The sequence below is a fragment of the Rhea americana genome, unplaced genomic scaffold (genome assembly GCF_003343005.1).
Source record: "Rhea americana isolate MKP2758 unplaced genomic scaffold, rheAme1 scaffold_110, whole genome shotgun sequence".
Taxonomy (NCBI): Eukaryota; Metazoa; Chordata; class Aves; order Rheiformes; family Rheidae; genus Rhea; species Rhea americana.
This window is the reverse complement of record NW_028185151.1, coordinates 2,535,859-2,554,632: the sequence shown is the minus strand read 5'-3', so window position 1 is coordinate 2,554,632 and position 18,774 is coordinate 2,535,859. Positions and strand designations below refer to the sequence as shown.

Sequence of the window (18,774 nt, the reverse complement as noted above, 5' to 3'; positions counted from 1 at the left end):
TCACCTCTACCTTAAATAGGCATCTATACATGACGCATGAATGTAAATTTAGCATCACTGGAAAAGAGAAGCAGAGGAAACACTAGAGAGCACTTTCTGTTATATCATACAAATGAGTGAAGAGCTCRTGGAGTAAGGAGAATGCAAATGCTGGAGACCTGTGCTCAAACCAAGAAAAAGAGCATGTCCCCAAACAGATGCAAGGAAAATCTTAAAAGTGGTCAGTAGAAAAAGGCAAAGAGAAACTAGATTTTTGATCTATCTGACTGGTTCCAATTGTGCGGCAATTACTTGCACTAGTTTATATTAATGTTCAGTAGGCCATTAATCTCAGCAAGGCTGTCTGTGGGAAGTAAATACTACTGTAAGTGTGGAGATTTTCTGAATTATGCATTCTAGTAATTTAYGTTTTGAGTATGTCAGCAACCCTTTGGATCATAAGGATAAAATGTCTAAAAGCAAGTGTACTCAAAGGACACATCTGCCTGAGAAAGAGAAATCAAGCAGTGGACTCCTGAAAAATTGCATTACTTAATAATTTTTGGCTTATGTCGTATCTCTGCTTTGGAGTACTCCCATAATCACTTTTTATGACAGTACATGCACACATCACGCATTTCTGGAGATATTTTGTTTCAAAGACCTCTCYTCAAAAGCAGTATGGATGAGACTGCACTATGGTAGATCCTTCTAGCTTACACGGTTTTCCTGTGTTATCCYCAGATGTTTTTGTTTGTTTGTTTTTTACCATCAAGCACTCCCTTATGCTTTCCCACTGCACCCAAGGAACACAACGCATATCCTCAATTTTATGTCCAGGAATAGTTTACATAGTTAAAATAAGGACAAAGACAAGGGAACRCCTCAATGCAGGCGTCAGCATCAAACAAGAATGTCTCTCCTTTGCCTTGCTGCCTTTGTTATGAGAAAAAACTTTGWAGGGTTTGATATGACATAGACATTTTATGTCTATAGTTTATGCCTATGCTGTTTATGGTACAGCAATGGTCTACTAGACAGAAGAAGCTCGCTCTGCTGGGCYATGACACAGCCCTTGTTTCAGAGACTCTGAACTGAAAAAAGCAAATGCAGAAGCTGGTCMTGTCTCAGAGCTGTGCAATCACCGCATAGGACTTGTAGGAGAGCCAGTTCAGTGCTGCACGGTCTACTCACAGCCCCTGTACTCTAGCTGGAGCTGCGCCAAAGTAGCACAAGTAACAGTCAGTCCACACTATTTGGCCTTGGAGCCAGAGATTGGCCCTTGGCCTTTTCTGTTTAGCAATATAGACAAAGCCAGAGTGTCTTTCCCTGCRTCATTAATTAGTCAATTTCCATGAATGTGCTCCGTTTTATGAAGATATAATATTGCTAGTTCTTTAGGCAGTGCAATCCCTCTGCCTCATTACTGTGGCCCTATTCCATAAGACGCTTGATTTATGTCATTGTACAACTTCCTGTCATTGTTATCTCTATAGTTCACTTCTTTTAGTGTGTTTCATGAAAGCTACTGGCTGATATGGGAGCTCTCCACCAGTGATGTGCAGCCTCAGTGTGCTCTTAGTCTTCAGTGTCTGCACATGATCACTTCATAGACAGGAATGTCTGGTGTGGTGGTTATATGGTGACCTGCAGAAGGGAGCTATGTTTGCTTGAGGCAACCTCCTACCAGCATTAAAACCTTCTGTAGAATACAGAAGTCAGGAACATTATGCTTCTTAAGAAATGAAAAATTAAAAGAAGTGAAAAAGAGTCAAGGTGACATGTTCCCTCATTCTCTTGCCCTGTATTTGCCCTTATCCCAAGCTTCCTTCACTTTCCTTAAATCCTATGCATTTTGTTTCAGGTTATTTCATTATTTTCTTCCTGTCTGGAGATTCAGATGCAATGCTTCTTGACATAAGGGTTGAAACTGGTGAAGTGTGTCCTCTTTCCTCACATTTCTGAAATAAATATTAAACTGAGATCTGGAGAAAGCTGGTTACACATCTCCTGGGATTCTCTGAATTTAAAATATAAATAGCAATAAAAATTACATATAGAGTGAGTTAAGTGCAGTAATAATTGTGTAATATACACCATGCTGTTAATTACTGAATGTGCTCACTGAAGGTAATTTACTCATGCAGAAAATAGTAAAAGATTAGAGAACAATAAAACAGTACAGTTGAAGATAGTTGTATACTTTGTTATATCTGAGTGAGTTAGAGACTAACTTCGAATACCATCACTTCAAGTTTTTCTGTTATTCTTCCACAGAAGCAAAGTGCTCGTTTTTCCCCTCTTGTAGAATTGTTTTCTTCCACAAATGTTGGCATATACTGAAATTGTTATGTATCAACATTGCATGCACCATTCTAGAGTCACAAATCATGAAACTAGAACAAAACACTGTGACTACCTAGTTTGACCTTCTACATGACACAGGCTACAGAGAGCCCCTGAACTGATTTCTATCTGAATTAAAGTTAAAAATATATTTAATCTTGATTTGAAAATGTCCCATGGTGGAAATTTCACCACAATTGTCGTTAAATTTAACTTCAACTTTCTTGTCTAAATTTAAGCTTTGGATCTAGAGATTTACAAGACACTTATCTGATAAACTGCAGTACCCTGTCATTAGAAAAGTTTTGTTCTCTGTTTTTATGGTTTATGAAGTTAATCCTTTTTTTTTTTTTTTTTTGATAGCCTGTTTAATCTCCTTCCTACTCAGTGAGTTGCTCATGCTCCCCAGTCCTCTAATCATTCTCATCACTCTTCTCTGAACCTTCTGCCTCTTTTCAAAATCCTTCTTGGAGTGTGGGCACTAAAAATATATTAAAATCTAGTAAGATCTGCACCATAAATACAAAAAAAAATGGTAATATTCACAATTAAATTCAGTTCCCATTTAAACAGCCAGAGAGCACATGATCTGTTTAACCTCAATGTTGAGGTTAGTTATGCACCAGGAAGGTGTTTCAGGCACTACCACATCTATAAGCCAGGCTTTTCTGCCTGCCTGTATTCAAACACATTTCTGCCTGTATTCAAACACGTTTTATTTGCTTGTATTCAGTATAGCAAGACATCCAGGTTGCTCTGAAGGAATGTTAGTCCTCTAAGTCTTTGCATATTCTAAATTCAGTTGGGTTTTGGTTGTTGTAGACATACACACACTCTGAAATTCCTACTTTATTCTGCTAGAATAGGATTCACCTTCACTCACRTGACTTCAATCATCTAAAATTTGGGTATCTAGCCTAAGGTGGGCAATTGGGCTTCTTCCCTAATCACGGAGAAAGACAAGCACTTTTACGGAGATTTAGCCCATCCTARTTTAGATGCCTAAAACAAGTGGGATAACTTATTCTCTCTATAGGTGTCTGTCTCTTACCAATGACTAGACATTTTTTTAACATTCATGGAAAAAAAAAAAAAGAAACAGATTTATAACTGTTATCAATTATGTTCATGGTTCCAGAGACAAAAATTTCAGAAGCTACTAGAAAAATATTAAGCAAATGCAATTTGAGGGCAAAACCAAGATCTGACTTTTCTATCAGAGCTGTTCCCCCAGGTAAGTGACAATGAATTGTCAATAAAGAATATTCAGCTTTCAGAAAAGACATCTGTACATTGTTATTCCATTAATCCTCAATTAAGCACAGAGCTTTCCTTCACATTAGCTTACTGTTTTTGGAAAGATGTATAATTCTTCACAAAGATGAGGGAACTGGAAAGTATTTCAAAGTTAGCATGTATATCAGTCCAAGTCATTACAGCAAAATAGCATATTGTCTTCAGGTTAGCAGCAAATACATTACAGTACAGTTGTGACTAGGTTACATCTTGCCATGTGTGTTTTCTGACATAGTGRTTGACTGGGTAAACTTTTGCAGCTGATGGAAATATCACAGTAATTCAATGGATAGATTGCTAATAGAAACTATATGGTCTGAGTTTTCATTGCTTGGTAGAAGAAAACAGAGTAGATGACCTATGGAAGACAACAGACATACTAGAATACAAATTCTAGTATTTATTATAGTATTTATTATAGTATTTATTATAATGAAGATTGCTGTGAAGAAGTCATAAATGATGGAGTCATACAGAAGGCTTTCATGTGAAAACTGCAAATGAGGACTCTATGTAGATTGGAAAAATATTGTTTTCAGAGATGAATGTCAATCATGGAAGACTGTGCCTCATTGTGTCAGCACCAAGGACAGTGAAAGCAGCCGCAGTATTTAATAGGCTAAGTAAGACTTCAAGATCGAGAAAATCAGTAAATGAATGAAGATAAAAATATGCTATCATCAGGACCTTCATTTTTGTTACAGAAATGTAAAGACTGAAAAAGACTAAAGGCTAGAAAGGAACTTGGACTGTTGACTCCAAAAGAACACRAAAGAGTGTCAGGGTGACTGTCAAATTCAAATCAGATAAATTGATGTGGAACCATTAACTAAATTTCTTTATTGAAACTGAATGAGATAGCCTGATTGTGTGAAGATGAGCAATACCAAAGCAGTTCTCTGCTGTTCCCCAGATAAAATAGRTATCTTCACTAACTATCCAATTAACATCTCCCTGAATAAAACTTGGGCTTCTCGTCTGTTTACTGCCCCATTGTTTCAAGTCTTCCATCATATCTAGGTTGCTGCACACTGCATGAAGATCAGGATCAAATTCAGAGGCAAGCACCTGCTAACCAGGCACATATTAAGCAAGAAGTCTAGTACCTTTGTGTGGAATTATGCCTTTGGTAGCAATTACACAAACTTTTCACGAGGCACCCAGCCACTCCAGGCACAGAAAGAGCCACCTGCCTTTGAAACTTTGCTATTTTCACTGCAGAGGAAGAGTAAGCCTCTATAAAGTCTCTGAAAATGTGAAAGAAATATCTCCACTCTCATATATATATACCCAGGTGCATGTAAGTAAATTGCTATACAATATTTCGTCATATCAATTTAATGAACTTAGGAATTACAGCTGCCAAACCATTTAATTTGGGATAATGTAAAATAAAATGCTTGAAAGCAGGTGGAGAATGGTTATTCTTTTGAAAATGGAAGAGCTATTTTGATTAATACTTGCTACTTTAAGTAGATATATTTCCCACTTGCAAGTACGTCATTGTAGTTGATCTACAGATAGATCACTCAGTTACAGAGAAGCTTTCAAGTTATCCTTTTAGTAAAAATTATATGTAACACAACAAAAAAAGGAGATGTGTTTTCTGCCAGTTTGGCCTGTCATGCTACCTAAGCACTCAAATACTTGCTTCTCTCAACTTTTATCGCTTGCTGAACTTGGAGGTAAGTGACTACATGCCAATGAATGATCAGAGATCACCATGGAGATCACTGTAAATCAGCTAAACATGAAATCAGAAGGAAGCCTGAAAAACAACACAAAAATACATTTACAGCTTGCGGGAAATGCATCTTAATGTCTCAAGCTCCGTTCCACATGATCACATAATTTTACTGTTACAGTTCCAGAGACTGCTTTCTGTGCCACGTGAATTACCTGTGGGGATGCAAGGCTCCCTCTCCCCTTGAGACCACAGTCATGCCTCAGGCTTCCAACCTGGAGAGGCCTGAGAGCCCTTCCAAGCTCCCAAATCTGATTTCTTTTCCATCCCAAAACCAAACTGAGGTCAGACCTAAGCACCCATTAACCTCTTCTTTCCTGATGTCCTGGTTTCCAGAGAAAAGTAACCCATAGTAGCACCAGCTAATCCATTCTTAGCTCCAACCAAGTCATCCAGGTGAAGGAATGAAGACCACAAGACTTACAGAAACTTAGCCTAACTGACCATTTAGACACAATCTGTGATCCTTTTGAAAAAATAGGACTTTCTGCCCTAAATAATTTCTGAGGTGGAATCTGTTGCCTTTTCAGTTTTAATTTAACATCTTTCTTCAGTATTATTGATGTATCTGTTTTGCTTCAGTTTTTTAGAGAAACATAGCCCTGCTTATTGGACCTGTGTCAACTCTGGTTTGTAAACATTCAAGCAAAGGATCTATTTTATTTGGGTAGCACATTCATCTTTCAAATCTGCAAATTGCACTTTTTATCTCTAATAAGGCCTGCTTTCCCTCCAGTCCCTGTTCACTAAATGTTTGAATGCTTTTTTATTTATCTTGGCATATTTTTTTCAAACCTTGTGTTTGCTTTTCCTCTATTCTATATAACWATAAATTTATTCTGCAATATCTCTAGCCTCACACTGGAATTCTTTATCTTATGTTTTATACCTTAAACATTTCAGTGTTCATGCTATAGACTTGTATTATTTTGGATTGGTGATTTATTGCCTACTAATACCATGTGTTACATTTGCAAGCACTATGTGTCTTCTTGAGCATTCACATGATAGCATTAGTGCTTTACTTCACTAAACATGAGTGGAAATCCAACCAGATCTATCACTTTATGAAAGTGTGGTTCATCTGTAAAGAGAACATTTTTAAAAAGATAAGGTATTTTATTTTAAATCTTAGATCGAACAATATACTAATGCATATCTTCAGAATTACAATAACCTGTGTAATAAAGGATATTCATAGCTTTTAACAAAGACWTAAAGCATAATAAAGATGAAATTGTTAAGAGAAAATTGTTTGCTTCCACAGTGAAGAATTCCAGGGTGCTATTCACCTGATTAGAGGAGATTATCAAGAAATATTATGATTTAATTGAAACTTTCCTGAGTTAGCCTGTATTGGTAAAATATAGCTGTCATTTTGTATTCACTGCTCTCAGGTAGGCTAAAATATCTCCTCCACTGAAACATGTATATAATGTTTGTTTAAAAAAAAAAAAAAAAAAAAGGTTTGTCAGAAACTCTCAAATCCCACTTTCAAAAGTGATTTTCATACTTGTCAGCCTAAATGTCAACAATGAGTTCCTAAGTCCCTTAGTCAATTTAAAAAATAGGGCTTCCAAGTCAGGTTGGTATTATAAAAATGTTTTGCCCACTCTGCCTAAGGTTGCCCTGTTATTTAGGTATAAGTGTCTAAGAACTTGTTCAGCTTTCCATCTAAATAACAGAGCAGAATTTGGCAAAATGTGTCGCTAGTTTCCTGCAAATACATTGCCTATAGGAGTAATCACTTTTCACAGTGATTCGTAACAGCAGGGTATACATATATTTGCTTCAATTATCATCTCTGACACCTTGTCACTGTGAAAGGCAGAAGTCCAAAGTAGCTGCTAAGGGCTGTTTGCTAGCTGAAAGTCAAAAAAAGTAAAGCTTTTTCCATACAGAATTCTCAACTGTTTTTCAGATTATGTCTTCAATCTTCCTATCTGAGAGCTCTTTCCATGTTTAGCTGGTACTGCCAAGGTATTTAAGAATTATACTTTATTGAATATATCATTTTTTCAAATGAGTAAGGATTTTTTATCATTTTTTGCTATTTATTTAGTAACTTCACAGATTACGCAAACAGGCACGGTCCATATGTGACATACAGAATGACACAAGGAAAGATAAGGATGCTTGAATGCAACTGGTCAATTACTCGTAGAATAAAGATATCTTTATTCTTTAATGTAGGATGGCTTGGGCAATAAATATGGTTCAATAATGGTATAACTCCCTAACTATTGATCTGATAATCATATAATCATTCAAATTAACTAACTTCACATCCTAACACATGAAATCTGATGAAGCAGAATGCCTTCATGCTTCATCATACTAGAAAACTAYTGACAGGCCAAGCTACAGCACCTCTTGCATGGCAGTAGAAAATTTAAGGTGTCCAGGATTGAAGGAGATGTAACAAACAGTTGCTAGATTGTACAGACATATCTCCTAAACTTCAGTTCTCTTATTCAGAGTAGATAATATACATCAGGGCACCAGTGAAAAACRAAAGGCAGGTTTGTGTGCATGTGCRCATCTGAGCATCTAGTCTCTTTTCCCTTCTATGTTGTCAACACTCTTCCTGCATCTCTGAAAACTCCTTTTATGCCTTCAAGTACTGTTTCCTTTTTCTCCAAGTAGCTCTCCAGTGCATTATACTGCAATTAAGGTGTTCCATTTTCCTTTGGAACATTCTCTTGATGCTTCCTAAGAGACACAACTTTGCTTGCTCCTGACTAGCATCAGGTATCTGGAYATTCAAAAATGAGCTAAATTGTAATGAAAATATCTTGTATTAGAAATGTGATTAGGACCGAACTGTGACCATCAAATATTTTGCTTTTTTTCTTCTGAGAGGTCTAATTCAGTCACTATGCACAATTTCCCTAAAACTCTTACGCTCTTCTCGTTTCCTTCTAACTTCTGAAGATATTAATAGAATTTCACCCACTTTCTGTGGATACATAATAAACCAGGGAGGAAATCTCGTGGAGTATGCCATGTCTTGACTTTACACTATGTTTAGTGTTGTGATGTGGCTGTGTGGCTCAGCTGTCTTCAGAAATGTCTGTGTGACTTGGCCCAGTGTCATGTTGCATTCTCTCATGTCTCACCAACTAAATTGTCCCCTCTTCCCTCTATTCTGGCAAGATAAGAGAACCAGGAAAAAAAAAGGTCATATTTCCCAATCTTAGCACTGAATTGGTGATATAGGAGTACCAACAATCTAAGAACCATTTCTTCTCTGACCCTCAGTATGATTTAATGTTGTCTTTCATTTTTCAAAGAGCTAGTGCATCTGTTCAAGTCAATAACACCAAATCACTCTCTACCAAAGATCTGTTCTCTGACAGAGCTGAGCCTGAGAACAACAAAATATTGACAATGTTAACATTTGGAATACAAATATGCACAAAATTAAATACAAACAATATTAAATATAAAGCATTAACATATTGCTGTTATTCTTAATAGAGTAATATAATTGATTAATAAAAAAGTAGAACAAATACCTAGTTGAACCCCCTTTAATACCTTCCATCCAAAATCTCAAAGCAAATGTCATAGTGATGAATGAAACCTTATACCGCCCTGGTGAAACAGGCATTATCATCTCCATTGTACAGACATTGTAAACGGAACTTGGAAAGAAAGAAAAAATAAATCTTGATTGCACTGTTTTGAAGTCCATGTTAGGGAGCATTATGGCTCTGCATCACATAGGTGATGGGAGCTTCTAAAGGCAAGGATAAAGACATAACATTTTCTGGTACGATGAAGGAACACAGCTGCTGCATCAGCGTGATGGCTATGGTGAATGTTGATGCCAGAGCAGAAGGAAAAAGGCAATGGCCTTTTCTCTCCCTTAATGCAGTCTAATGCCAGTGTGGAGGCTGAAGAGAAATCGTCTTTCTCTGCTGGCACAGAGGCTTCCCCTCACCTTTCCTTATGCTCTCCTGAAGGGGCCAAGACATGACAATCTGGTGCTGTCTGGATTGCCAGAGGTCGCTGTGGCCCTGAATGTGCTGTATGCGGAACAGATGACCGTTGTGGCCTTCACCACTCATGGGTTCCCCCCCCCAAAAAAAAAAAAAAGAAAAAAAAGAAAATTCACATTTTTCTTGAGAGACTAACATGTCAAATTACTGCTGCCACTTGTACTTTTCCTATCAGAGCAACCTATGCATCAGTATGTTAAATAGTCTCTTACTGAGACCTAAAAAAGAGACATGTGCTGGCTGCTGAGAGCTGCGTGGAGCTTCAGAGCTTCAAGCTGAAGATCACTGATTTAGTGGATAATAAGAGAAGAGACTGGTTCAGGTGAAACATTTAGTTTTAAATGGGTATGTGATGTCTGCCTATGGCAGAGGTCTAATTTAGACTCCCTTGATCACTGTGGCTGGCACACTCCCAGGTATTGCATTATATTAACAAGGTTCATAAACTGTCAGATATAACTCATCCGCTTAACTCTCTGAAATGAGGCACAGATTCTAAGGACATGGCCTTTCTGAGAATGTTCTCGCTTTACAATTTGTCATTCCCCCAAAATACTTAATGTGACATGATGTTACTGGAGTCTTCAGCTAAAGGGATCACGTTTTTTTCATCACACATATTGGAAAATTTATGCATATGTCTTCTTTCACTCCAGAGTGCAACTGGGATCCTAATCATTAAACTATTTCCATTCAGSATAATGAGATCACTATTTGTCATGCTGAATAAATAAGGAAGTGATCTCCTGCCCTCCACCAGAAGGAATGTAAAGGAAAAGATGCCTTTGGTGATGGAATTCAAATTGTCCTTTCCTTCAGAGACTCTAGAGGGTAATCTCTTTTCATACTAAGCTAGGCTGCATGGTGTGATATTCCTTTAAACTCTCCAGTGGTTCTCCTTCTGCAAGGAAGGTTTCATAAAGTGCTTTGGCATTTGCTTTTTGAAACCTGCTTAGCTACTTTTGCTGAATGCAAAAGGTAGCACTGAAACATATCTTTTATTATAGATTACAAAGGTGGAAAAAGCCTGCAGTAGGCTAATGCTGTGAGGAAAAATAGCACAGAAACATGAGCTGAGTTCAGTTACTTTAAGCATTAGATGCCACAGGAAGAAGTTTTATTGACCTTGAACCCCCACTGACATCTAATGCTGTTATATTGTGCATCTAGAGCAAAATGTTTATGCTAAGCAGTGAACTGGGTAGAGATATGAATCCTAGGGAGATGCCRTGCTGTGGAGCTCCCCTTCCTCCACCGCCATGTAGACGGCTTTGAATTTTCRGTGAGGTATTTCTCTTTTCTTACTTGAGAGCATGAGGCTTGAAGGAGCTGTTTGGTTGAGATCAGTTCACTCTTCCCTAATCTGCCTTATATGCATTGCCAGGCAGAGAATATTCTGTCAGGCATCCTGCAGCCATGGGGCTGAGAGGCGGAACCTCCCCCTGACTTAGCCATCTCCTTGGCAACTCTTTTGCTGAAGGCACTGTCAAAGAGATTGGTCTATTCCCCTGTTGTTACTGGCTCAAGATTATTCTTGTATTTTAATAACTAATCGATACTCAGCTTTTAGCAATTAAGTCCCTCTTCATCCAGATCGCACCACCTACAGCTATTCATATGGATGGCAATATGTACCTTATCTGGTTTTCATCTTGTAAGTTAAGGAACTTGACTGTTTTGGTTGCTGAAGAGCTGCTTCAGCTGAGCTGTGCGCTTTGTRTACAGTACATCAATACACAGCCATCACCAGCCCATCGTAGAAACACTTTGATCAGAGCAATATTAGGCTGTCACACTATGACCACCACCATGAAGTCAGTGCAGTGCTGAAGGCTGTTATGTACTCATGGAGTTTCCTGATCCTGTGACTGCTGTCACAGCCTTCAAATAAACAACAATACATTACAGTAAAAATGAATAGCATCACAGGAAAATAGTCTTTACTGAAAACTTTCTTTTACCTCTGATGAAATTTTCTGTCACTTGCTATTTATGTGGCAGGATTAATCAAACTTAATCTAACAACTGACGATGAAGAAGAGTGCCATTACCTGTACTTCCTTATCAAACTTTTACTCTATACAGTTTTCATGGTAGGCCACAGTCTTGAGAAAGTGGTAGACCCAGCACAATACTCCATTTCTCATCCTCTACTCACTCTCCCCCAAATGCTTCTGTTCCCAGGATCTGAGGGGCATTATTCACAGTCGCATCATCGAGGTTTGCTCACCATATGGGTGCCTCAGCGTGGAGGGTTTTTCACAGAACAGAAGCTCTTGTATGTGTTTGTTTATCAGGAATTCAGAGTTCTCTTGTACCATCAAAATATTTCCCCCTATGCAATCTGCACAAACTTCAGATATGCAGATTTTTTTCTACTGCCCCTCAAAAGAGTGAGTAGCATTGATAATCAACAGTTTCATCTAATGCTGTTCAATTTAAAATGCTAGGCATTCATTTGGTGGGCTGTGAGCAGTCTGTGTCTTTGTTAGAGCTGCAGCATAAAGAACCAATTTTTCTTATCCTAATCCTATGGCTGTCTGGAAAAGGTGACACACACTGAGACATAATGATAAGAAAAGCTACAGCTGCCAAAGGCAGTCAGATACCAAAGCCAGATGATTAAACCATCCCAAAGCATTCCCAGAAGAGAAGAGGGAAAAGATCCAAAGGTTTTTTCCATGAAAGTTGCCTTACTATAAAAGCTTCAGAGCAGGACCCACATACAGACATGTATGGACTCTTCCTTTAATAATCCGTTCCTATTAATAGCATGCTGACCAGTGTGATGCTTATTTTAAAGCCTTTTACCTGAGTTTTTTTGCTTAAATTTCACTCTTTGTTTTGCTTTTTTGCTGTTGCTGGGTGGATAGAGGCAGCTAACCTTGTTTTAAAAATAAATGGGATGATTTTTCCCAATCTACACAGCCCTAATGGCTAAATCCCTTTGATGCGAACAGCAGTCACTGCACACTGTTGACCCCTGTACAATCACAGCTATGTTCTAACAGTGACAAGTTGGGTTTCAGAGCTACACAGTAAAAGGAAACAGAGCAATAGGCTTTTCAATTGCCAAGGCTTTCATACTCTCACTTTAGATAAAATTAACAAAAATAGGTAGTCGGACATATCCTGTAACCCTAATGAAGGGTAACTAAGAAAAGGTAAAGAGGACATAGTTCCACTGAAGCAGAAAAGAAAAAGTTAAAATTTTCTTGTTTTGTATAGGGTTTTTTTTGCAACATTGATGTATTCAGTCTGCACTGAGCAGTGTGTATTTGACCTGCACCCAATACCTGCTGAAAGCAGCTGACGGGGAATTTGCTCCTGGCTTCCTGGCACTATCATTGCTCTAAGCTGTCACCTGGGGATTAGCACGGGTCGGCACGCTGTGCTTCCCCTCTGCGGCTGTAGACATGCCTGCTTTAGCTTCCCGAGGGAGTCCAGCAAAATCCCAGGTGGGGCATTTTGCCTGTGAGAGCAGCAACATTGAGTTCAACGCTGAGACTGAATCTGCAAGATGCTTTGCAGCTCAGTTAACATGGAGTTCAGCAATAAATGATCCCTACTTTCATTTCGTACAAGCTGGTAACCCCTGCATTTTGGATTGTATTTGAAACAGGACAAAGTACGTCCTTCTCTTTAGCTGTGAGATGAAATCATGGAAAAGCACCAAATATCGTGTGGTTATCAAAAGCATAAATCATAYGGAAATACTTAGGAAGAGGGAAGATTTGTAGAAAGTTTAAGGTCAGATCCACAGAAAAGTCTTCCTAAACTTTCAGGAAATTTGGGTCAAGCCGAGTGTCTGTAATACAGCTTCAAAACAGGTAAGTATCTCTTACCTTCTGCTGTTGTTAAAGGTTTGCGCAGCTCTTATCTGACAAGCCACAGAGCTGTGATTTTTGGTGCCCCTGTGGTCTCTTCAATTCATCAGGTGAAAAAGCTTGCTGGGGAAGATGCTAAGGGAGCGGTTGCCCTGAACAAGACGAAACCATTTTCAAGCTCCCCGCAGCATTTCAAACAAAAACATTCTAGCAGGTCTTCATGATGATCTTCCTGTGCCTGTACAAAAATGAAATCTCAAGAAAACTGAATGGTCCACAGAGAAATAAAGAAAAGACTTTATGCTAAGCACCTTCTAGATAGCTGATACAAAAAAGACTACAATTCACGTGTTAAAATAATGAAATTTTTATCACACTTCTGTTTTCCAATGTATCTAGATTTATCTATGATTCATATTTTATTGTGCCCACTGGAAAAAATAATAAATAAAAAACCTCTGGGGAAGCTTGCAACTTAAAGAAGGAAAGAAGAAGAATTTGACAATTATATAGGTTAAGAAATCAGATTCTGTCATTTTTTTAAATTCTATGTTTGTGTATTAGATATTATTGTGGTCATGGTAACCTAACACAGTCTTTTTTTAATAATTATTTTATTTCAATGAAAAAGCTCCTTGGCCACACTAATGAATAATTCCTCTCAGGTAGCACATAGATAGTTAATTATGTAGAAAAATGACACTAAAGCCACACAGCCTGCATTGCCCATCAGGATTCTGATCTGGTATCTGTAGTTTTTGAATGCTCCTGTTATGATGAAATGTAGTTAAATTTTGCGAATGACAGAGTTTTCACAGTGGTAAATGCAAGTGTAAATAAAAATGTACCTCAGTGGAGTAGTTTCCATGGCACATAGCTTCAGTCTTATATTAAACTCTAGCAATGATCTTCTCTCACTGACGCTGTACTGCTGCAGGCAATGAAATTGTGTTTGAAAGGGTTTTTTGCAGGGGGCAGCTTTAGAACCCCCATGACACTGATTTAATTCTACAGATATTGATAGAAAGGTCTCTGTCTCATCTATTTTGCTAAATAATGAGTATGATTTTCCTGAGAATCAAGCTACTGGAAGTTTTCTAGATAGCAATTCTTCTGTTCTTTGGTTGCTCCACTATATATATATATATATATATATTTATAGTTATATATTTATATATGTATATGTATATCTCTAGTCTCCAAAACTCCATTTTAAAGAAATACCGTCCCTTTAATGCAAAACATTACAAAGGCTCTAAATGTACAGCCACCCTCCATAAGCTTAAGAAATATAGTTAACGTAAAGTTGTACGTGGGTAGAAATGTAAATGGCAATGTAAAGTTATCATAGCCACCTACATGTAATTCTGCAGTATTATTACCTGAACTGTCTCACTTTTTTGTCAAGATCTTCAAACATAGTGCTTATGGGACCCTGCAAAAACTTTGGAATCTGGAAAACTTAGTCATGAAAAATAAATTAATGGGCCTCAGCGTTAGCTGTTTCAGTGGACTCTGTAACATCTTTCCATAGGAAAATGCTGTGGGTTTGTATTTTTTAAGTTTGATGTCCCTTTCTCCTGACAAAGACCAGTTATAAAATAAAATACTCATGTTCAGTGAAGCTGAGTCTCTGCTATTTCTGTAACCCTTAAATCATTCATCTTCATCTTTAGAGCCTTCTCCTCCTCACCTTTCCCCACTCAGATCTTACCTACTTCTAATTTTTGTTTCTTCCTTGTTGTTATTCTTCTGTTTCAGCCGTTCAGCTTAATGAAGATAACCTCTAACATTTATCTATCTAGATATTACTTTAAAGGGGGAAAAGATGGGAGGACTTTGACCAGGAATTATGGTTTTTCATATAATAGCTTTTTTCCCAAATCTGATGCCATCTACAGTGTATGAAAACATTTATCTTCATAAAAGGGGTGAGAAAAAATAGCAAGACACGATTTTGATCAATATTGATTGTGATTAAGTTCGATCCCAGCACTTGACATTTTGGGTAGCTCTGGAAGTACACTCACAGAAAACTCAGGATCAGCTAAGGCTCACTAGCAGTGTAACAGGTTAGTGCTGTCTAGGGTAGAGAACATTCCAGTAAATTTTTTCTTTTACCTTGTATAGCCATAATAATGGAATAAGACGCGTTAACACGATTCCATAATTAATCTAATTGCCATTTCTTTAGTAGTGCTGTTTTAATATTGATTTATTTTAGGCTCTTGGGTTTTCTTCCTTTGCAGAAGGAACAAAACAAGATATTTAGAGATGAAAAAAAWTTTCTTTTTTAACAAAAATGTTTGAGATCATTGTATAGTTATTACCTTGCATGAAAATGAACATCAGATGCCATGAAATTAACACCATGGGAACTAGTGCAGCGATGGGCAATGCATAACTTTTAGAAAGAGCAGTGCTTATTTATACTCATGTGGATATACTGGAGAGAGCACTAAAGAGATTTTCTCRAGCTGCAGAAAATGAAGTTCATGAAAACATGTATTCAGTAATCACTCTATATATAAATGAGTGGGAGTGTTAACAGTTCCTTCTTTCCTGGAGACCCATAGCACAGTAATGTTTTGATTTCTGGGACAGATGCAGACATCTAATTTGGATGGTTCTGCGATTCAGATCCAATTTTCTGTTCATCGTACCGATGGTTTATAAAAGAAAACTAGGGTAATGAAAAAAAGGAATGCAAAGCAACAAGGGTTTCCATGCTAGCCTTCCTAGTTTTGAACTCATTCTGGGAGACATTTGTGCACATTCGCTTCATTATCTCTAAGGACTCATTCCCTTCCTCCTCACAGAAGAGAAAAAAACTCCTCCTGAGACACTGCATCAGGAAGATTCTGTTCTGTGTAATTCCTATACTGCACTTAGCACTGTGTATTTGAGGGATTTCCAGTAAATATATTAAGCAATGTGACTAGCCTCTATCATTTGTTTGTTTTCTCATCTTTCTCCAAGGGAAGAAGTGTGTTCAGTGAAGTGTTTAGTTTGGAATTTATTTCACATATATATTTTTGTATAGGTACATTGCAGTGTGTCTTTGTAAGAGAAGCAAGGTCGAAGAAATGCACCTTGCACTTGCAACCAAGACAGCAAATTTTCTGAGCGCCTTTCATCCCTGGGGAAATACATTAATCATCTTAGCTGACTGGYCGCCCAAGAAAGCTCTGGTATGTGCATAGATGAGCCTGCCCCTCATGCAGGAAGCCTGAGTACAGTGGTGAGGAAACATAGTCCTAGTCTCCATCCGGTTGATATCTATAGTCCCCATGAGCTCAGGCCATTGAGCATGTTCAAAGTGAAAAAACATCACATTCAGTTCTGAGCATTAGGTTTCAGTGAATACCCTTTACTGCTGGCACAATGAGAAAGTAAAACTTGAATGTCTATCGCTGGAATGACTATCACTGGATCAGAACTGATAAGTGGCTTCGTAAAAAAAAAAAAAAAAAAAAAAAAAAAGAATATAACTAATGGGGTATTAAAATTAAAACAAAATTATTGTGTGTATCAAGCAAAGGATTGGAGAAAAATGTGGGAGAAGGGAAGGTTTGTTTTATGAATCTTGGTTATCTCATGGGAAAAAAACTTCCATTGTATTATTGTATTTAGAACAGAACAATTTCTAGCTTTAAGGCACTCTTTTAATCGGCAAGCTCATCTGACAAAATGCTGTAGGATCTACTTATATCTCAAAAGAGTTCCCTAGCTATTTAAGGGATGCAACCGAACACAATTAAAAGATCAGTAGTAAGCACAGTTTGTGATACACTTTGTTTACCGTGCTTTGTGRGAGGAGTTTAGTTAAAAACAGGTGGACTTGTGGTGTTTTAGCAGAAAGCGAARTATTGAACCGTATTATAGAGAAAGACTTTACCACTGTGATCGCCTACCACAGATGTAACTATCCAGCCAACYTGGATCTGATGGTCTGTAAAAAAAGCACAGAGAAACTATTAAGCCAGGGTTCACATCCAAGAATGGAATCGTTTATGAATAACCTTTCTGGGCCTAATTCTTTGCTGATTTAAGCCACATGTAATGACACTGAAGTCAATAGGGTTATGCAGGGCATAAGTCAGTGAAGTAAATTAGCCCTCTGTCTTGAAGCCAAGAAACCAAAGGAAAGAGTGATCCAATAAAACAGAGATGAAATACTGATATTAGCTGAATGCCACTGTTCTCGGTACAGTACGTTCTTTGTGTCCGGCTGTGAATATTTCATTCTTCCCAGGTGTAAAATCTTCCCAGCAGCACTTTAAGGCAGATTTATAATAAATGACAAAATTAATGATTTAGTTCTCTTGTAATGCAGCTTCCGGGCTCCCAACAGGAACTTAAGCAGTATACAGCATCTATATTGGCTGCAGTACAAGCTCCAAATCAAGTCTTGACCTCTTCAGAAAAATCCTGGGGCTGACCTTTTTCTCCTTAGCCCTCTCTCTCACACACAGGTGTTAGAAGCTAGYATCCATAGGTATGGATGGTTTTCTACACAGTCACTACCTCCAGCGTGGATCCACTAGGAAACAAAGCGGTTTTGTTTATATTTCACGTATACAGTTTATATTAAGGACTCTAAGAACCCAGAACACTACTACAGCATTTGTAGATGTGCCCTGGAATTGTGTAAATATATAATTGCATTCATAACAACACATGGTCTTTTCTCAGATTTCACCAGTTTACGGTCTAACTCACTGATTAATTTGTCTGAAATTAAGGTCATAATCTCCCTCAACCAGAGATTAAGTTTTTTGCACCATGCACACTCAGAGCTCACTCAATCTTAGCTGGAGTCTTTATGCATTTTTATTATCTAGATTAAAAAATAATTCCTAAAGGCTACAAATTGGATTTGCAACTCCTGAAAAGATCTCTAGGAGGTGACCTATGCAGAACAACACATTTTTACAATGTTATTCACTTTTCACTACAAAGGGACAGAACAACCAAAATTCTTTTGACATCYTGCCATCTTTATACAGACTTTAGTGATAAGCTAAAGGATGTAAAATGCTTATTTGCAATCAGGAAACTCTTCAAACCCAAATGTAGAGGAAGCCCTGTAAAGCACACAAATGGCAGATACTGCTGTTGCAGTACTTGTTTTATTGCTTCCAGTGTGAGTGTAACTTCTTATGCATAACAAATAGAATTTGGCAGAAGGACTAGCAGAGAATTTACATAATATTTGGCCATAGCCAYGTGTGATATTGGCCCTTACTTTCCTTCTTTTCATTTTTTTTAGATGGCAGAGTGAGATAATCAATCTACCATGGCACTCCAGCAGCACACCAGAATTTACATTTTCTTTTAGTTATTTCGTTTGTGGTTGCAACCCACTTCTGAGCTCCTTCTGAGATGAGTGATGCAGGGAACAAGATCAATTTTCAGCTGCAACATAAGACTCTGATGCAAACACCTAGATCTAACCGGGAATGAAGTACTACGTATTTATTGAGGCTCAGGGGCTACTGCAGATACAGGAACCCATTCCAGTGTCAGATCCACAACCCTAATTTCAAATAATAAAATATTTGTACAAAACCTTTAC

At 37.8% G+C, this 18,774-nt stretch overlaps 1 protein-coding gene across 1 annotated transcript in view; it reads left to right on the top strand.

Moving 5' to 3' along the window:
- Positions 1 to 18,774, top strand: part of NKAIN2 (sodium/potassium transporting ATPase interacting 2) — a gene marked incomplete at its 5' end in the record, with an annotated part of 551,052 nt that overhangs the window by 505,750 nt on the left and 26,528 nt on the right. The window lies entirely within an intron of this gene.